The sequence below is a fragment of the Coenobita brevimanus genome, chromosome 6 (genome assembly GCF_032717465.1).
Source record: "Coenobita brevimanus isolate Jiangsu-jjx chromosome 6, ASM3271746v2, whole genome shotgun sequence".
Taxonomy (NCBI): domain Eukaryota; kingdom Metazoa; phylum Arthropoda; class Malacostraca; order Decapoda; family Coenobitidae; genus Coenobita; species Coenobita brevimanus.
The window spans coordinates 38,172,844-38,200,420 of NC_136959.1; positions in this window are offsets into that span (position 1 = coordinate 38,172,844).

A 27,577-nucleotide genomic window follows, 5' to 3' on the forward strand; every position below is an offset into this window, starting at 1 on the left:
TAACCTGTCCTATCACTCCGGTACGGCCTGTGGACCCTCCAGGGAAACGTCGTCTGTGGCATTTTGGAGCAGCAGACTGTGAGGCCCTCAGGCAGTACTTCTTTGATTTTCCCTGGAATGATTATTGCTTCCATGGCCGTGAGCCATCTGAGTGTGCCTTGCGCATTACGGAGGTTATTCTCTCGGGCATGGAAGCATACATTCCTTTCTCATATCCTTTGACTAACGCAAGAAAGCCTTGGTTTAATCATGCTTGTTCTAATGCTGTCCGAAACAAGGAGAAGGCCTACAAAAGGTACGGGAGCCAACCCACCCCTGAATCACATAATCTTTACGTTTCTGCCCGGAATCGTGCTAAGTCTGTTCTTCGCTCTACTAAAAATAATTTCATCCATACTAAATGCTCTCAACTCTCCAACTTGAATTCTTCCCGCTCCTTCTGGCACCTTGCCAAAAATCTTTCTAACAACTTTACCTCATCATCCTTCCCTCCTCTTTTCTGCTCTGATGGTTCTGTAGCTATTTCTTCTACTGATAAAGCAGATCTCTTCGCACAGACTTTCTCCTCCAATTCCACCTTAGACGATTCCGGTGCTGTTCCTCCATCACTTCCCCCCTCTGACTTCCTCATGGCTGACATTAAAATTTCTTCAGTTGATGTATTTTCTGCCATCACTGGCCTCAGTACTAACAAGGCATATCGGCCTGATGGGGTCCCTCCTGTTGTTCTCAAGAACTGTGCTTCTGTGCTTACACCCTGCCTAGGCAAACTCTTTCGCCTTTGTCTGTCAACTTGTACCTTTCCTTCTTGCTGGAAGTTTGCTCTCATTCAGCCAGTCCCAAAGAAGGGTGACCACTCCCAACCCTCCAACTATCGTCCAATTGCTTTAACGTCCTGTATTTCAAAAGTTTTCGAGTCAATTCTTAATAGAAAAATTTTAAGGCATCTTTCCTATCACAACCTTCTTTCCGATCATCAGTATGGGTTCCGTCAGGGACGCTCCACTGGCGATCTTCTCACCTACCTTTCAGACTCCTGGTCATCCTCCTTTCGGGACTTTGGCGAAAGCTTTGCCATTGCACTTGACATCTCAAAGGCTTTCGATCGAGTCTGGCATAAATCTTTAATTTCCAAACTGCCCTCCTACGGTTTCTATCCTTCTATCTGTGCCTTCATCGCTAGCTTCCTTTCTGGTCGTTCTATAGCCGCTGTTGTAGACGGCCATCGTTCTTCTCCTAGATCTATCAACAGTGGTGTTCCTCAGGGCTCTGTCCTATCACCAACTCTCTTCCTTTTATTCATCAATGATCTTCTAAGCTGTACATCTAACCCTATCCACTCATACGCTGATGACTCCACCCTTCACCTTTCCATTCGGTTCCCGCAACGCCCATCTCAACAGTTACTTCAAGAAACAAGGGATGAGGCTATGGCACACCTAATGTCTGACTTGGCTCATATCTCTGACTGGGGTAAAAATAATATGGTTGTCTTTAATGCATCTAAGACTCAGTTCTTACACCTATCAACCCGACAAAATCTTCCACAGGTATACCCACTAATGTTTAATAATATTCAGCTTAATCCTGCATCATCCTTGAACATGCTTGGGGTTTCATTTACTCGGGACTTATCTTGGAAAGATCATATTACATCTCTTGTAAAATCTGCTTCCAAGAGATTGGGTGTGCTAAGCCGACTCCGCTCTTTCTTTACCCCTGCACAATTGTTGACTCTATACAGGGGTTTTATCCGCCCCTGTGTGGAGTACAACTCTCATGTGTGGGGAGGCTTCCCACATACAGCTCTTCTCAATAGGGTGGAGTCAATGGCTTTTCGTCTCATTAACTCTCCTCCTTTTACTGACACCCTTCAACCTCTGTCTCTTCGCCGCACTGTTGCATCTTTATCTCTTTTCTATCGCTACTTTAATGGTCACTGCTCCTCTGAACTGTCTGCTTGCATTCCTCCACCTCGACGACGGGCACGTAGCACCCGTCTGGCAGCAAACTCTCATCCCTTTTCTGTCCAACTCTCTAATGCAAGAGTTAACCGTTACTCCCAGTCTTTCATTTATGCAACAGATCAGCTCTGGAACTGTCTCCCTCTGTCTGTATTTCCTGCTGCCTATGATCTCCAGTCTTTCAAACGTAGTGTGTCCAGGCATCTTAAAATGATCGGATCTTGAATTTGGCTTTCTATTGTATTTTGTTTTTCTCTTGGAGGGAACTGTTACTGCGGGCTCATGGCCTTTGGTTCCTTCTTCCTCGCATTAAAAAAAAAAAAAAAAAAAAAAACACAACTTTACCTCGTGAACATCACACCAACAACTTTACCCCATCACCACCACACCAGTAATCTTATCCACACCACAGCAGCAACCTTACCTCATCCACACCACAGCAACATCCTTACCTCATCGTCATCTCATAAATCCACTAAGCATCATTCATCCCACCTCAGTTCCATACCTGCATATTAACACACCCACCATACGCATCGAATCCACACCGTATAACTGTCGGACCAACTCATTAATAAAAAAAAAAAAAACGAAAAATACTGGAGAGAAAGGCGATAATTTTGGACCAGGAATGGAGATCATCCACTGGCGCTGACGCAGACTTGTAGATATGGACACGGAGTGGGAGGAGCAGAGACAAGACAGTGGGATTAAGCCCTTAGAGAGAGAGAGAGAGAGAGAGAGAGAGAGAGAGAGAGAGAGAGAGAGAGAGAGAGTTCTGTGTACACGTATTTGAAAAAGAATCTGAAACATTCTCCATTTTCTTACTGGAGACAGAGGGGCTGGGAGAGTATTCTGTGTTCGAAAAGGAATTTTCCGTTTTCTTAATTTGAAACAGTGGTTGATGCAACTGAAAATAATCCCAGCAATGTTTCAGGAAAGTGCAACCCTGTTGATTTTACTATTACAACATTAATATGAACTTTATGCAACATCTGATGTACGGTCTTCAGTAAAAAATATTTGTCCCAGGGAAAACAAAAAATATTCAAAGCAGCTGCACTGATTGTGAGCCTACTATCACCTGGTTAAAGATGACATTTAGAACAAGTGTATCTGGATAATTAGCATGTTTTTGCTTGTGAAGGTGATTCTTCTTTATTAAGGAATGTAGGTTATCGTGTTCATAAAAAAAACTCTGAGTTTGTAATGAAATGTAAAGAACAGCCATCATCATCAGTCCACAGTAAGACAAAGGCCTCATCCAACCCTATCTGATCTGACCAACCGGTGGTGGCTCAATCGGTAGAGAGTTGGCCTGCAGTCCTGACGGACCCGGGTTCAAATCCTGCTGAGGCAGGGAACAGTTTAAGGATTTGAATTTCATAAAATCAGACTTTACTGATCTGCCAGGAGGCCCGCCGACATGTAAAAATACCACCTTTAATACCAATACACCAGTCCTGTATGAGACAGCCCTAGCATGTATTTAGTATGGATGGTGGGTGTTAGCGCCGAAGTGGTGACATGTAGAGGTGTGCGGTGTGTAGGAGGACTACTGGGCCTTGAAAGCAGGCTGTGAAGCCTATGCCCAGAGTCGGTCACAAAAAAAAAAAAAAAAAAAAAAAAACAGCCTGCTCTCTCGCAGCTCTGCAGAGTTACTAATATTTTTCAATATGTTTATTTCCAAAAACTGACGGCATTAAAACAGATTTCTAATGAGGGCTTCAGTTCATCAGCCATTAACAACACTAACAGCAATTTGCTATCGGACCAAAAATAAGCTCGTATTTTTAATTCAGTATATTTCTAGCTATTTTGCCAAATGTTAATAATCATGATATAGGTATCATAATTTGCCCTCTGCACCATGATTAGCTTATAATTTAATCAGAGCTGTTAAAAAAGTATTCTTTGTCTAAAAATAACCTTCAAATTAACTATTATGCATATTGTGGAATAATTTTAGTGTGACAGTGTTGTGCTATGATAATGGCATGGTATGATAGTGGTGGTGTGGTGTGATGGTGGTGTGATGTGATAGTGATGTGGTGTGATGGTGGTGTGATGTGATAGTGATGTGGTGTGATAGTGGTGGTGTGGTGTGATAGTGGTGTGATGTGATGGTGATGTGGTGTGATGGTGGTATGGTGTGATAGTGATGTGGTGTGATGGTACTCTAGTGCGGAGAGATGGTGGCGTGATATACAGTGATGGTGGTGTAGTGTTAGAAGATGATGGTGTGGCGTGAAGATGGTGCATAACAATGTTCCCAGGAACCACTGGGGGCCACCTCCTGCCTCTTGGAGGTCCCACCATGCCGATACCCTAGTGGAGGTGGAGGTCTACCACTATGCAAAACTTCATGCTCTTGGATAAAATTAACAAACTACTTACCCCCTCCCCTCCGTCCACGAGGACGGAGAAATCCCACCCTGCCTAAAACCTGGTGTATCTACCACTCTGCAAATTTTGTTTTCCTTAGGTGAAAATAAAAGTATGGCCATTCATACTGGCATTGCCCAGGTCTCCCTGGGGCAATCCAACCCAATGGGGACAGCTTTTGAGATTCCCACCTTGCCTAATTCCTGGTTCTGTTGGAAGCTTATTAATGTCCAAAATGCGTTTTCCCTGGTTAATGACAATGTTACTGCCCTACCATAAGCCATCCCACTGTGGGGGGCATGGGAGTCCCACCATGGTAAATACCTAGCTCGGGTCGATGTGCACCATTGTGTAAACTTTCATGTCGGTACGTACGAAACTATTGGTATGCATACTGATGTTTTCCAAGACCTCCGACGCACCCTCCTCCTTGAGGGTCGTCCCATATGGAAGCCACTCTGCCTGAAACCTGGCCTGGGTGGAGGTTTACCGATTTCCAAGTATCGCGGCCATTGCGTCAAAACTATTTACATGCATACCAGTGGGGCTCCCCCCACCCTCTCATGAGGGCGGACCTCACACCTGATCCAGATGGGTTTTAACTGTTGCGCAAACCTTCGCTTTTCGAGCGAAAGCAACACCTCCCGTCCTCCCCTGCAAGATCTGCACTCCATCATTCAAAATGGTGCAGTAACTTAGTCAGGAAAGAATGAGTGAGTGAGTGACACTGTGAGGAACAAAGACTCTTTTTAGCAGCCACTGTGGGTGTAGCAAAAAGGCAACGTGTGTTTTACTCTAGTCATACATAATATCCAATTTCCAGGAATTGGATGTACCATAGATTAATCCTTTGTGTGCTGAAGTAAATTATGTGATGAAGGTTATGAGAAGCAGGTGAAAATGAGAAGGGTCGAGTCGTCAGTAATGAGTTCTTAGGGCTAAAACTGCAGCTCACAGCATCATTCGTTAAATGAAGTGAGTGACATGACAAAACCCTGGGGAACACCACTTTTTGTATCTTTGGAAGAACAATGAACATCAACTCCAACAGCTATAAAACGACAGATGCGAAGCTAGAGATAAAGGTACAGATTGAAAGATGGGAATTGTAAGAAAAGAGAAAAATAAGAATTTGTGCTACTCCCTGTCAAAAAACCTTGACATGTCAAATGTTGAAGGGTTTACCTGATCTTCGAAAGAAGGACGATCAAGAGTGAGAAAGATGAGATGATCGTCTCTGGCAAAAGCCATACCGGCGGTTAGGAAGGTCAAAAATCTTCCTGATAAGGATAAATTCAAATTCTTAAGGAATAGGGGAGATTATAGCGATTAGGCGATGGTTACAGGCTTGGGGATGGTGGCCTTTCTTTTTGACAGGCTGAAAGAAAGAAATTTTCCAGCATGAAGGAAAGGTTCAAGTTGACAGCCAAAGGTGAGGGAGTTTACCTATGGAAGGTGTCAGTGCGGTAACAAAGTTCTTGAGAACAACAGAAGAAGCCCTGTTAGGACACCTTACTAGTATTAGGACCAGTAAGAACAGAAAGTTTAATAAACTGTCGTGTAAGAGCCTACGTCATGTTATCTCTGCAACTTCGCCATCACCCATAACGCGTTCCTAATGAAAGTTCAAAAATTCCGTGTACCTGACCTGTCTCCCATCGATGCGCCATTTTGCAGGCAGTTAATTCCTCGTATTGTCTGAGAACGAGGCTGCTTGTTTTGTGAGCGACTGAGAAAACGGAGAATTTCTGCTTCGAAAAGAGCGATATTGTTCTGTAAGTGTCTTGGTGAGGAGAAATGGTTGGTTGGTTGGTCTTGTCTCTCTCTCTCTCTCTCTCTCTCTCTCTCTCTCTCTCTCTCTCTCTCTCTCTCTCTCACACACACACACACACACACACACACACACACACACACACACACACACACACACACTCATGGCACTCCTGCACACTACTTCGTTTCTGGTTCACTCCCTTTCACTCATGCACATTTCTTGTCAACACGCTTATAGTCTCGTCACCAGATGTACCCTAGTCTTCTTCACACATAGTTCTTTTCAGCCCTAACAAACAACGACCACATACTTATTCATCTATCTCACATTCCCTCTCGACTTCTGTTATTTTGAAGTATATACGTTTTATGCTCAACCACACAGCAACCTCAGGCCTTCACGCACAGCATAATCCGTCCAATGTTCTCTCTCTCTCTCTCTCTCTCTCTCTCTCTCTCTCTCTCTCGACAGCAGCTTCTCTCTTGGATAAAAAGAGGAAGGTATGGGATGACGTACCCGAAAGGCTCAATGCTTCATATCTCGACCAGCCATCTAGGATAATTAAAAAGCTCCTCTACCAATTTCGAAGTTGAGAGAGAGAGAGAGAGAGAGAGAGAGAGAGAGAGACTAAACTAGTACTCCCCGAAAGATACAGTTCTTAGAAAATTATATTAATTATGTAGTAACAAGGAAGTATGAAAAATAAACGAGGTGATCCAAGAAGAAGAGAAAGAACACACGAGAAGGAAAAAATGATGCAAGGAATATTGTAAAAGAAGATGGACAGGAGACGAAGGATTAGAGGCGAATAGATAAAAAGATTGTGCGAGAAGAATACGAGTATAGAAAAAGAATATGATATGAAAGGAAAAAAGATCAAAATAGGAGAAAGAAAGAGGACACCATTAAAGACAAGACAAACGATTGGGATAAAATGGGAAGAGGGAGAATACACTACTAGAAGACATATATGAAAATGCAATGAGAGAGAGAGAGAGAGACAGACAGACAGACAGACAGACAGACAGACAGAGACAGAGACAGACAGACAGAGAATTGCAATGACTGTATCTGAAAACACCTGACGTACCATCAGGAGGGGGTACATTACCACTGTTGAGACTTCCAGGTACACCTGGCTACTCGAGTAACGAAAGTAAAAATGGAAGATCTTCCCATCTTCCCTACCTACCCGTTGTGTGGGCACGGAAAAGGCAGGGTGAGGCTGGAGAGGAAGGGTGAGGCAAGATGAAGCTGGAGAGGAAGGGTGAGGCAGGGTGAGGCTGGAGAGGAAGGGTGAGGCAGGGTAAGGCTGGAAAGGAAGGGTGAGGGAGGGTGCAGTTGGAGAGGAAGGGTGAGGCATGATGAGGCTGGAGAGGAAGGATGAAGCTGGAGAGGAAAACTGAGACACTGTGAGGTTGGAGAGGAAAAGAGAGGCAGGGTAAGGCTGGAGAGGATGGGTGGAGCAGAGTGAGGTTGAGGGACTCTACCGGAATTTCCTTTGAGGGGGGAGGGATTGATTGTAATTAGTGTTAGTCTTAAGTTACAGCTGAATATATTAATAGTGTCAGATAAAAAATGTATCAAATTATAAGTAAAGGAAGTAAAGCAGGGGACAGTCATCAATACCTAAACGAATATAAGATAATTATAAATGACTATACCTTCTCTTTCTGCTAATTGTGTTAGTAAGCGATGACCCATTTGACACCGTCCTTGGTGACGTTGGAGAAGAAGGGTGAGGTTGGAGAACCAGAGTGTGTTTGGAGAGGTTGTGGGAAAGGGTGAGGGTGGAGAGGTAGCGTGAGGTTGGGGAGGCCGGATGAGGTTGAAGAGGTTGAGGCAGAAATCATTTGGAGAGGTACAGTGAGGTTGGAGCGGTAGGGTGAGGCTGAGAAGTAGGGAGAGTTTGGAGTGGAAGGAGGAAACTGGGAGGCAAGGACGAAGTTGAGATGTTGAGTGGTAGGGTGAGACGGGAAAAATTGAGGGGCAGGGTGAGGATGGAAAGGTTGAGAGGAAGGGTGAAACTGGAAAGGTTGAGTGGCTGGGTGAGGTTGCAGTGGTTGGGGAGCAGAGTGGCTGGGTGAGGTTGGAGAGGGAGGTAGAGGCAGGGACATCTTGGAGAGGCTGGGCGAAGTTAGGGTGGCAGGGTGAGGTTCGAAAGGCAGAGTGAGGCTGGAGAAGATGGATGAGTTAGGAGAGGTTGAAAGTCAAGATGAGGTTGGAGATGTAGGGTGAGGTTTGAGAGAAAGGATGAGATTGGAGAAGTTGAAAAGCAGGATAACGTTGCAGAGGCTGAGGTGCAGGGTGAGGATGAAGAGGGTGAGAGGCAGGGTGAGGTTACAGAGGCAGAGTGAAGTTGAGAGGCATGGTGAGATTGAGAGGCAGGGTGAGGTTGAGAGGCAGGGTGAGTTGAGACTCAGGATGAGGATGAGACACAAAATGAGTTTGAGAGGCAGATTAAGTTCAAGAGGTATGGCGAGGATGAAGTGGCAGGGTGAGGTTGAAGAGCTTTAGAGACAGGTGTGGTTGGAGAGGCTTGAAAGGCAGAGTGAAGTTGGAGAGGTTGAGAGGCAGGGTGATGTTAGACTGGTTGAGGGGCAGGGTGAGTATTGAGAGGCAGAGTGAGATTGAAGAGGTAGGGTTAGGTTGGAGAGATGGGGAGATCTTAGAGAGTAAATGGAGAGGTTGGACAGGCAGAGTGAGGTTGAGAGGCAAGGTGAGGTTCGACGGGTAAGGTGAGGTTGAGAGCAAGGATAAGTTCAAGAGGCAGGATGACTTTCGGGAAGTTAAGAGGAAGGGTGGTTATGGACAGGTTAAGGGTCAGGGTGAGGATGGGGTGATTGAGAGGCAGAGCGAGGTTGGAGAGGTTCAAAGGCAGGGTGAAGTTGGAGAGATTAAGAGACAGGGTGAGGTTGAAGAAAATGATAGGTTGGGTGAGGTTGAAAAGGCAGGCTGAGGTTGAGTGGTAGGGACAGGTGTGAGAGGCAGGAAGAGGTTGAGAGCCAGAGTGAGGTTGGAAGTTCGGGGATAGGCTGTAGAGGCAGGATGAGGTTGGAGAGGCAGATGAGGTTGGAGAGGTTTAGGGGGAAGATGAGGCTGGAGAGGTTGAGATGAAGTGTGAGGTTGAAGTTGAGATACAGAGGAGGTTGGAGAGGTTGAGACGCAGGGTGAGGATGGAGAGGCAGGGTGGTGTTGAAGAAACTGGGTTGAGTTCGAGGCAGGGAAAGGTTGGAAAGGCAGGGTGACCTTAGAGAGGCATGGTATGGGTGGAGGTGTGAGGACAGGTTGGAGAGGCAGGGTTAGGATGGAGAGAATGAGAAAATGTGTGAGGCTGGAAAGGTATGGTGAGTTCAAAGGGTTGGGAGAGATTGCAGAGGCCGGATGAGGTTCGAGAGATTGAATGGCAAGATGAAATTGTAGGGGCTGAGCAACTGGACGAAGTGGGAGAGGCAGGGTAAGGTTGAAGAGGAAGGGTGAGGTTGGAAAGGCAATGAGAGGTTGGAGAGGAAGGGTAAGATTGGAGAGGCAGGGTAAGGTTAAATTACAGGGACAAGATGGAGTGGTAGTGTGAGGTTGAGAGGTAGATTGATGGTGAGAGACAGGGAGAGGCTGGAGAGGCAGTGTGAGGTTGGAGAGGCAGGGTGGAGTTTGAGAGGCAGGGAGGGGTTGAGGAGGCAGGGTGGGGTTAGAGACAAGTGAAGAAGTTGAAGAAGCAGGGTGAGGTTGGAGAGACAGGATGAGGATGGAGACTCAGAGTGAGGTTAGAGAGGTAAGATGTGATTAGAGGGTGGGGAGGCTGGATGAGGTTGAAGAAGTAGTGAGACAATGTGGGTGGAGGGGCAGGATGTTGCTGGAGATGTTGGTAGAGATTGGGGTTGGGGTTGTAAAGTGAGGTTGGAGGGGCAAGGTGAGGCTGGGAGGCAGGGAAACGTTGGATGAAGTGAGGATGAAGGGCAGCGAGAGGCTGGAGAGGCAGGGAGTGTTTGTAGACGTTGAGAGACAGGGTGAGGTTGGAGAGGCTGAGAGGCAAGGTGAGGTTGGAAGGGTTGAAGGGAAGGGTGAGGTTAGAGGTGAGAGGCAGGGTATGATTCGAGAGGCAAGGTGAGGTGGGAGAGACGGGGAGAGGCAGGAAGATCTTGGAGAGGCAGAGTTAGGTTGGAGAGGAGAATGAGGTCGGCAAGGTTGAGAGAAAAGGTGAAGTTGAAAAGGCAGGGTCACTGTGAGAGGCAGGCGAGGCTGAGAGGCAGTAGAGGTTGGAGAGACAGGATGAGGTTGGAAAGGAAGGGTGAGACAAGGTGAGGATGGAGAGACTGAGAGGAAGGGTAAGGTTGTTAAGTAGAGTTTGAGGAGCATGGTGATGTTGGAGAGATTGAGAGGCAGAGTGAGGTTAGAGGGACTGAGAGGCAGGAGACGTTGGAGGGTGAGGCAGGGTGAGGTTGGGGAGGTAGGGTGAAATTAGAGAGACAGGGTGAGGTTGGAGAGGCAGGGTGGATTTGGAGAGGTCGTGAGAGGTTGGAAGGAAAGGGAGAAGTTGAAGAAGCATTGTTTGGTTGAGATCAGGGGGAGGTTGACAGGCAGGGTGAAATGGGAGAGGATGAGAGACAGAGTAGGGTTAGAGAGGCAGGGTGGGGTTGGAGATGTAAAGTAAGATCAAGAGGCAGGAGAGGCTGGAGACGTAGCAAGAGGTTGCAGATGTGAGAGGCAAGGTGAAGTTGGAGAGGCTGAGAGTTATAGTGAGGTTGAAGTTCAGGGGCAGAGTGAGGATGGAGAGTATAAAAAGCAGAGTGTTGTTGGAGAGTTTGAGAAGCTGGATGAGGCTGGCAAGACAGGGAGAGGTTTGAGAGGCAGCGTGGAATTGGACAGGCAGATAGAGGCTGAAGAGGCAGGGAGAGTTTCGACAGACAAGGTGATGTTGAGATGCAGGCAGAGATTGGAGAGGCAGGATGAAGTTTAGATATAGGGTGAGGTTGAGAGGCAGGGAGAGGCTGGAATGGCAGGGTGATATTGGAGATACTGAGGGGTGAAATTAGAGAGGGTGATGTTGGAAAGGTTGCGAGGCAGAGTGATGTTGAGGGGCCGGGTGATGTTGGAATGGCTGACGGGCAGAGTGAGGTTGGAGATATTGAGACGCAGGGTGAGGTTGAAGAGTTTGAGAGGTTGACTGAGGCTGGGAGGCTGGGTGAGGTTCGAGAGGCAAGGTGAGGTTGGAAAGGTAGCGTGGAGCTGGAGAGACGGTGAGAGATTGTAGGGGCAGTGTGATGTTGGAGAGGCAGGGTGAGACTTTTTTTTTTTTTTTTTTTTTTATGCGAGGAAGAAGGAACCAAAGGCCATGAGCCCGCAGTAACAGTTCCCTCCAAGAGAAAAACAAAATACAATAGAAAGCCAAATTCAAGATCCGATCATTTTGAGATGCCTGGACACACTGCGTTTGAAAGACTGGAGATCATAGGCACCAGGAAATACAGACAGAGGGAGACAGTTCCAGAGTTGACCTGTTGCATAAATGAAAGACTGGGAGTAACGGTTAATTCTTGCATTAGAGAGTTGGACAGAAAAAGGAGGAGAGTCTGCTCCCAGACGGGTGCTACGCGCCCGTCGTAGAGGTGGAGGAATGCAAGCAGACAGTTCAGAGGAGCAGTGACCATTAAAGTAGCGATAGAAAAGAGATAAAGATGCAACAGTGCGGCGAAGAGACAGAGGTTGAAGGGAGTCAGTAAGAGGAGGAGAGTTAATGAGACGAAAAGCATTTGACTCCACCCTATTGAGAAGAGCTGTATGAGGGGAGCCTCCCCACACATGAGAGTTGTACTCCACACAGGGGCGGATAAAACCCCTGTATAGAGTCAACAATTGTGCAGGGGTAAAGAAAGAGCGGAGTCGGCTTAGCACACCCAATCTCTTGGAAGCAGATTTTACAAGAGATGTAATATGATCTTTCCAAGATAAGTCCCGAGTAAATGAAACCCCAAGCATGTTCAAGGATGATGTAGGATTAAGCTGAATATTATTAAACATTAGTGGGTATACCTGTGGAAGATTTTGTCGGGTTGAAAGGTGTAAGAACTGAGTCTTAGATGCATTAAAGACAACCATATTATTTTTACCCCAGTCAGAGATACGAGCCAAGTCAGACATTAGGTGTGCCATAGCCTCATCCCTTGTTTGTTGAAGTAACTGTTGAGATGGGCGTTGCGGGAACCGAATGGAAAGGTGAAGGGTGGAGTCATCAGCATATGAGTGGATAGGGTTTGATGTACAGCTTAGAAGATCATTGATGAATAAAAGGAAGAGAGTTGGTGATAGGACAGAGCCCTGAGGAACACCACTGTTGATAGATCTAGGAGAAGAACGATGGCCGTCTATAACAGCGGCTATAGAACGACCAGAAAGGAAGCTAGCGATGAAGGCACAGATAGAAGGATAGAAGCCGTAGGAGGGCAGTTTGGAAATTAAAGATTTATGCCAGACTCGATCGAAAGCCTTTGAGATGTCAAGTGCAATGGCAAAGCTTTCGCCAAAGTCCCGAAAGGAGGATGACCAGGAGTCTGAAAGGTAGGTGAGAAGATCGCCAGTGGAGCGTCCCTGACGGAACCCATACTGACGATCGTAAAGAAGGTTGTGATAGGAAAGATGCCTTAAAATTTTTCTATTAAGAATTGACTCGAAAATTTTTGAAATACAGGACGTTAAAGCAATTGGACGATAGTTGGAGGGTTGGGAGTGGTCACCCTTCTTTGGGACTGGCTGAATGAGAGCAAACTTCCAGCAAGAAGGAAAGGTACAAGTTGACAGACAAAGATGAAAGAGTTTGCCTAGGCAGGGTGTAAGCACAGAAGCACAGTTCTTGAGAACAACAAGAGGGACCCCATCAGGCCCATATGCCTTGTTAGTACTGAGGCCAGTGATGGCAGAAAATACATCAACTGAAGAAATTTTAATGTCAGCCATGAGGAAGTCAGAGGGGGGAAGTGATGGAGGAACAGCACCGGAATCGTCTAAGGTAGAATTGGAGGAGAAAGTCTGTGCGAAGAGATCTGCTTTATCAGTAGAAGAAATGGCTACAGAACCATCAGAGTAGAAAAGAGGAGGGAAGGATGATGAGGTAAAGTTGTTAGAAAGATTTTTGGCAAGATGCCAGAAGGAGCGGGAAGAATTCGAGTTGCAGAGTTGAGAGCATTTAGTATGGATGAAATTATTTTTAGTAGAGCGAAGAACAGACTTAGCACGATTCCGGGCAGAAGCGTAAAGATGATGTGATTCAGGGGTGGGTTGGCTCCGGTACCTTTTGTAGGCCCTCTCCTTGTTGCGGACAGCATTAGAACAAGCGTGATTAAACCAAGGCTTTCTTGCATTAGTCGAAGGATATGAGAAAGGAATGTATGCTTCCATGCCCGAGAGAATAATCTCCGTAATGCGCAAGGCACACTCAGATGGCTCACGGCCATGGAAGCAATAATCATTCCAGGGAAAATCAAAGAAGTACTGCCTGAGGGCCTCCCAGTCTGCGGCTCCAAAATGCCACAGACGACGTTTCTCTGGAGGGTCCACAGGCCGTACCGGAGTGATAGGACAGGTTAAGGTAATAAGGTTGTGATCGGAGGAGCCCAACGGAGAGAAAAGATTAACAGAGTAAGCAGAAGGATTAGTTGTGAGGAAGAGGTCAAGTATGTTGGAGCTCTCTCCAAGGCGGTCAGGGATACGGGTAGGGTGCTGTACAAGCTGCTCTAGGTCATTAAGGATAGAAAAGATGTAGGCTTGTTCACCAGGTGGATCCGTGAAAGGAGAGGAGAGCCAAAGGTGGTGGTGAACATTGAAATCTCCAAGAATGGAGATTTCAGAGAAAGGAGAAATGGATAGAATGTGTTCCATCGTAGAAGTAAGATAGTCGAAGAATTTTTGATAGTCAGTAGAATTAGGAGATAAGTAAACAGCACAGATATATTTAGTCAGAGAATGACAGGAAAGCCGAAGCCAGAGTGTGGAGAATTCAGAAGAATCAAGTTCAGGAACACGAGAGCAAGATAAGTCGTTGCGTATATATACACAACAGCCACCTTTGGCTTTGAAATGAGTATAGAGAAAGTAGGAGGATACAGAAAAGGGTTTGCTGTCAGTTGCCTCAGACAGCTGAGTCTCCGTTAGAAAAAGAAGGTGAGGTTTAGAGGAGGAGAGGTGGTGCTCAACAGAGCGAAAGTTAGATGAAAGGCCGCGAATGTTGCAGAAATGAAGAAGAAGAGAGTCAGACAGTGGTTCCAGGCATCTTGAGTCGTCACCGGGAGAGGGGCAGATGGTGGGGGCATTTATGGTCCCCCCCCCCTGGGGACTCCGAGGCTTGGTAAAACGACGCCATTTTGGGTAAATTTTGAATAGGAAGTGTAGTGTTTACTGTGCATGTAGTTTGGTGAACATAGTTAGAGAAATTTGTACTGGAGAGCATGCTGGCCTACTCTCTGTGTAACTGAGACACTGAAAAAGTTCAGCAAAGGTGGATGGTCAGGAACTAGTCCTGAGGGCTGATGAAACGGGAGCTCCAGCACTCCCTGTCATCAGCTTTCCATCCACCTCGGGAGTACTGCCCTGCTCGACTGGTGCTACTGGAGAGTTCAGTATAAAGCTGGAGAGCGAGAGTAAGATTAGATGGGGGGAAAGCTCTAGACTCTAGAGGCAAGGTAAAACTGGAGAGGCAGGTTGTGGTTTGGCTTCAGGACACATAGCCTCGGAGTCCCAAGGGGGAGGGACCATAAATGCCCCCACCTTCCGCCCCTCTCCCGGTGACGACACGAGCCGCCTGGAACCACTGTCTGACTATCTTCTTCATTTCTGCAACATTCGCAGCCTTTCCCCTAACTTTCGCTCTGTTGAGCACCAGTCTCTGAGACTCAGCTGTCTGAAGCAACTGATAGCAAACTCTATTCTGTATCCTTCTACTTTCTCTATACTCATTTCAAAGCCAAAGGTGGCTGTTGTGTATATATATGCAACGACTTATCTTGTTCCTCAACTCGATTCTTCTGAATTCTCTACACTCTGGCTTCGGCTTTCCTCTCATTTTCTGACTAAATATATTTGCACTGTTTACTTATCCCTTAATTCTGCTGAATATCAAAAATTCTTCAACTATCTTACTTCTACGATGAAACACATTCTATCCATTTCTCCATTCTCTGAAATCTCCATTCTAAGAGATTTCAATGTTCACCACCACCTTGGCTCTCCTCTCCTTTCACTGATCCACCTGGTGAACAAGCCTACATCTTTTCTATCTTTAATGACCTACAGCAGCTAGTACTGCACCCTACTCATATCCCTGACCACCTTGGAGAGAGAGCTCCAACATGCTTGACCTCTTCCTTACAACTAATCCCTCTGCTTACACTGTTAATTTTTTCTCTCCGTTGGGCTTCTCTGATCACAACCTTATTAACCTGTCCTATCGCTCTGGTGTAGCCTGTGAACCCTCCAAAGAAACATCGTCTGTGGCACTTTGGAGCTGCAGATTGGGAGGCCCTCAGGCAGTATTTCTTTGGTTTTCCCTGGAATGATTATTCCTTCCATGGGCGGAAGCCATCTGAGTGTGCCTTGTGCATTACGGAGGTTATTCTCTGAGGCATGGAAGCATACATTCCTTTCTCATATCCTCTGACTAATGCAAGAAAGCCTTGGTTTCATCACGCTTGTTCTAATGCTGTCCGCAACATGGAGAGGGCCAATAAAAGGTACCGGAGCCAACCCACCCCTGAATCACATCTTTTTTACATTTCTGCCTGAAACCGAGCAAAGTCTGTTCTTAACTCTGCTAAAAATAATTTCATCTGTACTAAATGCTCTCAGCTCTCCAACTCGAATTCTTCCCGCTCCTTCTGGCACCTTGCCAAAAACCTTTCTAACAACTTTACCTCATCATCCTTCCCTCCTCTGTTCTACTCTGATGGCTCTGTAGCTATTTCTTCTACTGATAATGCATATCTCTTCGCTCAGACTTTCTCCTCCAATTCCACCATAGACGATTCCAGTGGTGTTCCTCCATCACTTCCCCCCTCTGACTTCCTCATGGCAGACATTAAAATTTCTTCAGTTGATGTATTTTCTGCCATCACTGGCCTCAATACTAACAAGGCATATGGGCCTGATGGAGTCCCTCCTGTTGTCCTCAAGAACTGTGCTTCTGTGTTTACACCCTGCCTAGGTAAACTCTTTTGCCTTTGCCTAAAAGCTTGTGCCTTTCTTTCTTTCTGGAAGTTTGCTCTCATTCAGTCAGTCCCAAAGAAGGGTGACCACTCTCAACCCTCTAACTATAGTCCAGTTGCTTTAACATCCCGTATTTCAAAAGTTTCGAGTCAATTCTTAATAGAAAAATTTTAAAGCATCTTTCCTATCACAACCTTCTTTCTGATCATCAATATGGGTTCCGTCAGGGATGCTCCACTGGTGATCTTCTCACCTATCTTTCAGACTCCTGGTCATCCTCCTTTCGGGACTTTGGCGAAAGCTTTGCCATTGCACTTGATATCTCAAAGGATTTCGGCCGAGTCTGACATAAATCTTTAATTTCCAAACTGCCCTCTTACGGTTTCTATCCTTCTATCTGTGCTTTCATCTATAGCCTCCTTTCTGGTCGTTCTATAGCCGCTGTTGTAGACGGCCATCGTTCTTTTTCTAGACCTATCAATAGTGGTGTTCCTCAGGGCACTGTCCTATCACCAACTCTCTTCCTTTTATTCATCAATGACCTTCTAAGCTGTACATCTAACCCTATCCACTCGTATGCTGATGACTCCACCCTTCACCTTCCCATTCGGCTCCCGCAACGTCCATGTCAGCAGTTACTTCAACAAGCAAGGGATGAGGCTATGGCACACCTAATGTCTGACTTGGCTCTTATCTCTGACTGGGGTAAAAATAATCTTGTTGTTTTTAATGCATCAAAGACTCAGTTCTTACACCTATCAACCCGATGAAATCTTCCACAGGTGTACCCACTAATGTTTAATAATATTCAGCTTAATCCTGCATCATTCTTGAACATGCTTGGGGTTTCACTCACTCGGGACTTATTTTTGAAAGACCTTATTACATCTCTTGTAAAATCTGCTTCCAAGAGATTAGGTGTGCTAAGCCCACTCCGTTCCTTCTTTACCCCTGCACAATTGTTGACTCTATACACGAGTTTTATCCACCCCTGTGTGAAGTACAACTCTCATGTGTGGGGAGGCCCCCCACATACAGCTCTTCTCAATAGGGTGGAATCAAAGGCTTTTCGTCTTATTAGCTTTCCTCCTCTTACTAGCTCCCTTCAACCTCCGTCTCTTCGCCTCACTGTTGCATCTTTATCTTTTTTCTATCGCTACTTCAATGGTCACTATTCCTCTGAACTGTCTGCTTGCATCCCTCCACCTCTACGACGGGGGCGTAGCACCCGTCTAGCAGCAAAGTCTCATCCCTTTTCTGTCCAGCTCTCTAATGCAAGAGTTAACCTTTACTCCCAGTCCTTCATTTATGCCACAAGTCAACTCTGGAACTGTCTCCCTCTGTCTGTATTTCCTGCTAGCTATGATCTCCAGTCTTTCGAAAGTATAGTGTCCAGGCATCTCGAAATGATCGGATCTTGAATTTGGCTCTCTCTTGTATTTTGTTTTTCTCTTGGAAAGAACAGTTGTTGCGGGCTCGTGGCCTTACGTTCCATCTTCCTAGCATAAAAGAGAGAGAGAGAGAGAGAGAGAGAGAGAGAGAGAGAGAGAGAGAGAGAGAGAGGCATGTTGTGATTTTAAAGGCTGGTTGTAGTTTTTGAGGCAGGGTGTGACTGGAAAGGCAGAGAGAGGCTGAAGAGGCAAGGCGTGATTAGGAAGGCAGGGATAGGATGGAAAGGCAGGGAGAGGTAGGGAGAGGCAGAGGGGTTGGAGTGGCAACGTGTGGTTGTGGAGCGTCAACCTGTGGTTGGAGAAGCAGAGTGGATTGGAGCGGTAGAGTGAGGTTGGAACGGTAAGGTTGCTTTGGAAGTGAAAACTTTCCTTCCATCATGATGGAACGCAATCACTGTTTCAGAGGCGGCAGTGAGAGAGAGAGAGAGAGAGAGAGAGAGAGAGAGAGAGAGAAAGGGAGAAAGGTGTCATCATCGCCTCGTCAATAGCTGCAATATGCAGGGACTACATCATCCACCCTCATACCTTACTCCCTCATAGTATCTCTTGCATAATTTTAGGCACACGTCATTAGCATTCACGTAGTGATAACTGTATATAATTTGTGTAATTTATTATATGCCCTTTCATTTCTGAGTACCTCCACCCACCCACCCACCCACCCACCCACACACATACAGACGGTTTTCGCAAAAGAGTTGCAATGATGTTTTCCAGGAAAAAATAACGTTGTTTTTATTTCACTTTCGAAATCTAGACAAAGAATATCAATGATATGGTACGTCTTGAGGTCTGATTTTTGTGCAGCAGACCCTACTAATTCTTTTGAGAACAGTTTCTTTCATATTTTTTCATGATGAATAACAATAATAATAAAATATTGAACGATGTGATGATGATGTGCAGATAGTATGGCTTAGCAGGGTATAGTGTTGTGTGGTGAGGTCGTGTGGCAAGGTGCAGTATGATGTAGTGATGTGTCTGGTGGTGATGGGTGGTGTATAGTACTTCGGTGCTGTCCGGTGTGACGTTTGGTGGTGGGTTGTGTGTGTGTGGTAAGGCATAGTGGAGTGTGGTGTAGTGTGGTCGGTGTGGTAGGGTTTTGCGTGTGATGAAGCACGGTGCGATGTGATATTATGCAGTATAATTTGACGAAGTATGTCGTCGTGTGTTGTGAGGTGTGGTGTAGGGGGGAGGGGTATGATGTCATGTGGTGCCTTGTGGTGTTGAGGGGAGGGGTATGGTGTCATGAGGTGCAGTATGTTGTCGAGGGGAAGAGATGTTGCCTTGTGGTGCAGGTGTGGTGCGAGTGATACGATGAAGACAGAGTCCATTAGAGACCTGATCCAGCCTGGAAAAACAGATTGTAAAGACGTGGCTCATTTTCATACCCCAGACCCTTGAGTGATATTTTACCTTCTCAGTTTACCGTCTGAATCTCTGTCGATAACAATGAAAGGTCCGGACACGAGTTTCAACTCTCCCCTGTTTCTTACTCATACTTCTTGTACGTGTGTGTGTGTGTGTGTGTGTGTGTGTGTGTGTGTGTGTGTGTGTGTGTGTGTGTGTGTGTGTGTGTGTGTGTGTGTGTGTGTGTGTGTTTTACATTCCATGTCTTTTTCCATCAAATTCCCAACCAGTCTTCAGTTGCCTTCTATTGGATGTTCATCCCGGTTTTCACACCGTCCATCACAACAACCATAAGATCATTCGCGGGATGAGGCTTGGGCATACCTGACTACTGATCTGTTTCTTATTTTTGATCGGGACAAAAGAAATGCGGTTGTATTTTATATGTCAAAACTCAGCTCCTCTCTTTCAAATCGAAGCAGTCTTCCTCCTGACAGTCTCATCACCTACAACATCACACAAATCAGTCCTTCATTATTTCTGAGATGTCTGGTTCTCTTGTGATATCTTGCAAGAAAATAAATTTTGCAAAGGTTAATTGTTTTGAAATCACTTCGTGCTTTCTATTATTTTACTCTGCAGCAGATTTTTCACTGGGTCTTTATTTGTCCATGTGTGTAGCACAGTTCTCACGCATGTGAGGAGAGAGGGATGTGGCTCATCACAAACAGAATTTCAAAACAGTCAAACGTTTTTGTCTCATCACCTCCCAATCTCTCACTGTTTATACATTTACCACAATGTTGCTTCTTTCTAGCCTATCATTCCTTTGGTCACATCCTTTCAGAGCTTTATGCTTCGATTCTTGCACGCAGCGCCAGTAAGTCTGTTTAACACTTAAGTAAGAGAATAGTTGTATTCGCAGTTCTTCATGTACACAACAGATCTGGAGCTGTCCTCGCAGGTTCATGTTTCCCAGTACCTATGATCTCTAGTCTTTTGAATGAAATACATCCAGATATCTCAAAATGAACAGTTAATGATTTGGACTTTCTCATTTTCCAGCCTTGTTAGGAAGGATTATTTTTGCAGGACCCCCATCTTCCCTCTGTATATTATGGTTTAGAATACGCCTATGACGCTTCGTGTTCTTTCACTTCCCTCTTTACTCCTGCTACTTATCCTTACTATTCTCTTATCTCTATTATTACTCAACTTTTACCCCTGAAAATAAATTTACCCCCGAATTTTTCTATGCCATCGAAGGCTAGTTTTACTTCAATGTTAATATGGTTTGTGCCTATGAAACTTAATTTCTTATACCTAATAATCCACGTAAATATGAGATACCAACCTTTGCAATAATGCGAAACTTACTTGAACTCGTACAGTACACAGTATCATTCTCGTGCATATGCAAAATTTCTTTGTCCAACAAGTCTACCCGTTTGGAAGTCCTCCAGAATAAGTTGAATCTATTCCTCGTCCACCTCGCAACACTACAAAGAACAAAATGTATACTCACACCAAAAAGTTCTCCAGGAAGCCATAGGGGGATATAAGTCCGATATCACATGTAGAAAGGTTAGAGAACAAGAGAGAGAGAGAGCAGGAGAGAGATGGGGTTGGAAAGAAGGCTCAATAACACGAGGGTCAGCTAGGAGGCTTTGCTGTCACGCTACGTTACTCTGTAACTCACTATTCGATATAACTGTGCAATAAACTTGGTAACCTAAGAGAGCTCTAACTCACCTCACTGATACACAAAAAGGGGTAAGTGAGAAAGAAAAAGAGAGAGAGAGAGAGAGAGAGAGAAAGGGACCTACCTGTTCACTCTAGCCGACAACACACCGTGTAATAAGAAGTGACAAGTTCAAGCTATACTACGTCTCACGACTTCATTCTGGCAGTGCTCCGATGATCTACAACCGACCTCCCTATCTCCCTACAAGTATTTACGACCACGCTATCGTGACTTGTGGCAAAATTAGATAAGACAAAAATAATTCATAACACAAATTATTGTTATCCCATGCTCTTGGCTCATCTTAGAAGTGGACGATGTTCTGCCTAACGCCATACAATATTAATGCATTGTTTTTGAACGTAGCCATATACACTACGTTCCAAGATCACTGAAGAAATAATGGATGCATGTGTGTTCTATATTCAGGACAGGGGGATGTTCAAGAATACTCCCCCAGTATCCCTGCTTGTCATATGAGGCGACTAAAAGGGTTGACGGAGGGTTAGTGCCCCTCCCCGGAAAACAGCTTACTAAAAAGATGAACAAGAAGCCTCGGACAAGAGCTGACCAAAAGATGACAACCAAGGACCGGACAAAGGACATGATACGGATCGCGACGTGGAATGTAAGGGGTGCGAATGATGAGGTGAAAGAGAGAAAGATTGTCCAGGTGCTTGAGGGTGCGAAAATGGATGTATGTGGAGTAACTGAAACTATATGGGGAGGACAGAATGTGAGAGAATGGGAGTACGGATGTGGTATATGTGCAACAGTAGGAGAGAATGGGAGGGCAAAAGAAGGAGCGTGCATTGTTGTGAGTAAAAGATGGAAGAAGAACATAAGAGAGTATGGATCAGTTGGCTCAATGATTGTGTGGTAAGATTGAAAGTTGGAATACAAATGTGGGCGATTGTGTGCGTGTACGCGCCAACGCAAGATCAAGCAAACAGTGAGAAAAGAGTTCTGGATAAATGTGATCAGCCTGTCTCTCTATGTGACTCTACAGGCTCCTCTTAAATAACTCATTTCCACTGTTCTCACTCTTGACTAGTGTCCCTCCAACAAGGTCCAAGCCTCACTTCCATATGTTAGAGTTGGTATCACAATCCTGTCATGTAGTAACTTTTTCACGTCCGTGCTCACTTCCATGTTTCTTATCACTGCTTTCAAGGAACCAGCAACCTTTCTTCCTTATTGTGCCCTTTCAAGCACTTCACCCTCCAAACTTCCATCCTTACTCATCACACTCCCCAAGTACTTAAACGTACTCATATTTTCCATTTCCTCACCGTCCAACCTCACTGTACATTCACTGACTTCACCTCTCTCAACGACCATCACTTTACTCTATCCTACATTCACCTTTAGATTCTGTTTCTTACACACTCTCCCAGACTCATCCATCAAGCCTTGCAGCTCCCCTTCGTCTTCACTTAACAACACTGAATCATCTGCAAACAACAGTACAGTGAGTTTCTAAACACTACCCTCTCTCACTAGGGCCACTCCAACATCCACTGCCCTACCTTGTATCTTTTTTATAACCCCATCCATGTACAGATTGAAAAACCATGGAGACATGACACATCCCTGTTTCAACCCAACTTTCAAATAGAAAAACTCACTCCGTTCACCATCCACACATACTTCAGCCTTAGCATCCTCATACATACTCTTCACAGCATTCAACAACTTCCAGTCTACTCCATATATTCTTAATACTTTCCACAGTCCTTGTCAATCCACCCTATCATATGCTTTCTCCAAATCCACGAAAGCTTCATACAACTTCTTTCCCTTCTCTAGAAACTTTTCCACTAAAGATCTAAGAATGAATATCTGATCTACACAACCTCTTCCCTTCCTAACGCCTCCATGTTCTTCTCCAACTAATTCCACTGTTTTTTCCTTAACTCTGTCATAAGTATCCTACCATACACTTTTCTTATTACATTAAGAAGACAAATGCCCCTATGATTACCACACACTTCTTTTTCCCCTTTTCCTTTGTACAAGGGAATAATTATACCTGACTTCCAATCCTCCAGGACCCTACCTTCCTCCCAGGCCAATCTCCACATCGTCCACGTCCATTCTACTACTATCTCTCCCCCATGCTTCAGCATTTCACCACACTTTCCATCAATTCCTGGGGCTTTCCCCAATTTGACTTTCTTCATTGCTACCACAATTTCTATCCTAGTGATTTCTTCCTGTCTTCTAACCTCCCTCCTTCTCCCAGCCTTTCCCCAGCCACTTATACTCGCATTACTTCCATTCTCTACGTTCAGCAATTCCTTAAATATTCTCTCCATCTGCTCACTTTTTCTCCCTTCTCCACTAGTAATCTACCATATTTATCTTTCACTCCCCTACTAACTTCACTACCACGCTGTCTTACTCTCTTCACCTCTTTCCAGAACATTTTTTTACAGTCCCTCCACTTGACACTCAAATTCCTTCCAAATTCCTCATCCACTGTCTTCTTACTCTCTTACTAATCTTTTCACCTCTCTCTTCCTTTCTACATACAACTCTCTCTTCAGCGTCTCAACTTCTTCCACGCCCCTATTTCTCATCCATTACATACAACTCTCTCTTCAGCGTCTCAACTTCTTCCACGCCCTTATTTCTCATCCATTCATTACATGCTTTCTTCTTTTGTGCCACAGCCTGTCTCACCTCTTCATTCCACCATGCTGTTCCTTGCACCCCCTTCTGTCCTCTCTTCACCCCACACACCACATCACATGCTCACATATTTCTTCTGTGAATATCTTGCATACACCTTCCACGTCCCCTGTCTGCTGCAATTCATATTTACCCAATCGTTCCTTCACTTCTGTCTTATATTCTGCCTTTATCTCATCCTCTTGTAACCTCTCCACTCTCCTTGCAACTACTCCTTTCTCCCGTCCCTCCCTTCTTCTATTTCTCCATCTTACTTGGATCTTGACTCTGGCCACCACCAAGTAGTGGTCAGAATGTCCACTCCTCCAGCCTCTATAAGCTCTTATCTATTACACATCTTCACATCCTTTCATCCACACACACATAATCAGTCATTGCCCTCCTTTCATTCAGTTCACCACCCACCCTTCTCATCACTCGCCATGTATACCTATGGATCATTTTGTGCCTGAAGAGGGTATTGGCTATCACCAACCCCCTCCCAGCACAAATGTCTACTAACACACTGCCATTCTCATCTATCTCAGCAGGCACACCCCACTCACCAACTATTCCCTCCACCCTCACATTTACCATTCACTTTACCATTCACATTACCAGTCAGAAACACTCTCTCATTCCTTCCAAACTTTTCCATGCACACTTCCACATTTGTCCAGAACTCTTTTCTCACTGTTTGCTTGTCTTGCGTTGGCGCATACCCGCACACAATCGCCCACATTTGTATTCCAACTTTCAATCTTACCCACACAATCATTGAGCCAACTGATCCATACTCTCTTATGTTCTTCTTCCATCTTTTACTCACAACAATGCACGCTCCTTCTTTTGCCCTCCCATTCTCACCTACTGTTGCACATATACCCCATCCATACTCCCATTCTCTCACATTCTGTGCTCTCCATTTAGTTTCAGTTACTTCACATACATCCACTTTCGCACCCTCAAGCACCTGGACAATCTTTCTCTCTTTCACCTCATCATTCGCACCCCTTACATTCCACGTCGCGATCTGTGTTGTTAAGTGAAGACGAAGGGGAGCTGCAAGGCTTGGTGGATGAGTCTGGGAGAGTGTGTAAGAAACAGAATCTAAAGGTGAATGTAGGATAGAGTAAAGTGATGGTCGTTGAGAGAGGTGAAGTCAGTGAATGTACAGTGAGGTTGGACGGTGAGGAAATGGAAAATATGAGTACGTTTAAGTACTTGGGGAGTGTGATGAGTAAGGATGGAAGTTTGGAGGGTGAAGTGCTTGAAAGGGCACAACAAGGAAGAAAGGTTGCTGGTTCCTTGAAAGCAGTAATAAGAAACAGGGAAGTGAGCATGGACGTGAAAAAGTTACTACATGACAGGATTGTGATACCAACTCTAACATATGGAAGTGAGGCTTGGACCTTGTTGGAGGGACACTAGTCAAGAGTGAGAACAGCGGAAATGAGTTATTTAAGAGGAGCCTGTAGAGTCACATAGAGAGACAGGCTGATCACATTTGTCCAGAACTCTTTTCTCACTGTTTGCATGATCTTGCATTGGCGCGTACACGCACACAATCGCCCACATTTGTATTCCAACTTTCAATCTTACCACACAATCATTGAGCCAACTGATCCATACTCTCTTATGTTCTTCTTCCATCTTTTACTCACAACAATGCACGCTCCTTCTTTTGCCCTCCCATTCTCTCCTACTGTTGCACATATACCACATCCGTACTCCCATTCTCTCACATTCTGTCCTCCCCATTTAGTTTCAGTTACTCCACATACATCCACTTTCGCACCCTCAAGCACCTGGACAATCTTTCTCTCTTTCACCTCATCATTCGCACGCCTTACATTCCACGTCGCGATCCGTATTATGTCCTTTGTCCGGTCCTTGGTTGTCATCTTTTGGTCAGCTCTTGTCCGAGGCTTCTTGATCATCTTTTTAGTAAGCTGTTTTCCGGGGAGGGGCACTAACCCTTCGTCAACCCTTTTAGTCGTCTCATATGACAAGCAGGGATACTGGGGGAGTATTCTTGAACATCCCCCTGTCCTGAATATAGAACACACATGCATCCATTATTTCTTCAGTGATCTTGGAACGTGGTGTATATGGCTACGTTCAAAAACAATGCATTAATATTGTATGGCGTTAGGCAGAACATCGTCCACTTCTAAGATGAGCCAAGAGCATGGGATAACAATAATTTGTGTTATGAATTATTTTTGTCTTATCTAATTTTGCCACAAGTCACGATAGCGTGGTCGTAAATACTTGTAGGGAGATAGGGAGGTCGGTTGTAGATCATCGGAGCACTGCCAGAATGAAGTCGTGAGACGTAGTATAGCTTGAACTTGTCACTTCTTATTACACGGTGTGTTGTCGGCTAGAGTGAACATGTAGGTCCCTTTCTCTCTCTCTCTCTCTCTCTCTCTCTCTCTCTCTCTCTCTCTTTTTCTTTCTCACTTACCCCTTTTTGTGTATCAGTGAGGTGAGTTAGAGCTCTCTTAGGTTACCAAGTTTATTGCACAGTTATATCGAATAGTGAGTTACAGAGTAACGTAGCGTGACAGCAAAGCCTCCTAGCTGACCCTCGTGTTATTGGGCCTTCTTTCCAACCCCATCTCTCTCCTGCTCTCTCTCTCTCTTGTTCTCTAACCTTTCTACATGTGATATAGGACTTATATCCCCCCTCTGGTTTCCTGCTAAAATGTGTGGGCGTATGTGTGTGTATGTATGTGCGTGCGTGTGTGTGTCCGTCATATTTCCAGCACATGATCAGGGGTGTTTGGCATACTTGATTAGTCTCGGCAAGGGGATGTGTAGTTGTCTCTTCCTGGAGAACTCAGACATAACTACCTGTTTTACATACTGTTACCTATAGCTATATAGTTACATACCGTAGTTACATATAGTATTGTGTTATAACATATTATGTCCACATATCGCTCGATCACGCCCATGGTCTCGTCCTGACCGGGATTCGAACCCAGATCCTTTCGGCTGTGAACCGAATGTGCTGACACTGCATCTGTATGATATTATTTGGATCACTTGGACATACACATTCATTGTCCCTTGATGTAACTGATGCAGAATACCGTGTCTTTCGACACTTTCAGTCTTCAATATCAATTTCACAATCATCTAATTCGAGCCATCATTGTCAGCTGTAAGATCTGCACGAGGTAAGTTCATGCAAACTCCCAGTCTCAGTGCAAAATAGCATCTGTGGAAACATTCAGTCATGGGAACAACTTTGGGCAAATCGTCACCTCCGGTGCGACCTGCTGGTGTGAAAGGTGGTATCTGCACACACTGTCTTCATTTGCACGTCCTTGGTGGCAGATGAGGGAAAATTGTAACCATTGCAAAACTGTTCTCGAAATTCTTGAATGCTTCAGAAAGTCTTCGTTTTACTGTAACGGAGAGAGAGAGAGAGAGAGAGAGAGAGAGAGAGAGAGAGAGAGAGAGAGAGAGAGAGAGAGAGAGAGAGAGAGAGAGAGAGAATGAGACAATGCAGGAGGCCAGTAATGCATTGCACGTAGTCTGCTGATCCCCTCACAGATTAATCCAGGATTATTCCTCTACCTCCTCACTCCCTGCCCCTCCCTCATTCACTCAACCTCTCTCTGCCTCTCCCTTTCTCTCGCTGCTTTGCTAAGCCTTCATGGAGCCATTCTTTGCCTGTTCCATCACCTCTCAATTCCTTGTCCAGCATAAAACAGCCTCCATCCTGCCTCTCTCTCCCGGTCTGACTCTCTCTCCCTTTCTCTACATGCCTAATACTGCCTGCATCCTTCCTCTCTATGTCTGTCCCACTACCTCCTCCTTTTCCTCCCTTCCCATCACAGCCTTCATCATGCCTCTCACGGACTGTCACACCACCTCTTCATACCTCTTCCTATCTAACATAGGCTCCATCGGACCCTTTATGCCCCACTTTTCTTCCCTTTCGTTCTTCTCTGCCTCTCCGTCATCATCTATTCTCTATTTCCTTTCTTGACCCGTATATTTGTCAGCCTATCTATATCGTGACCCTTTC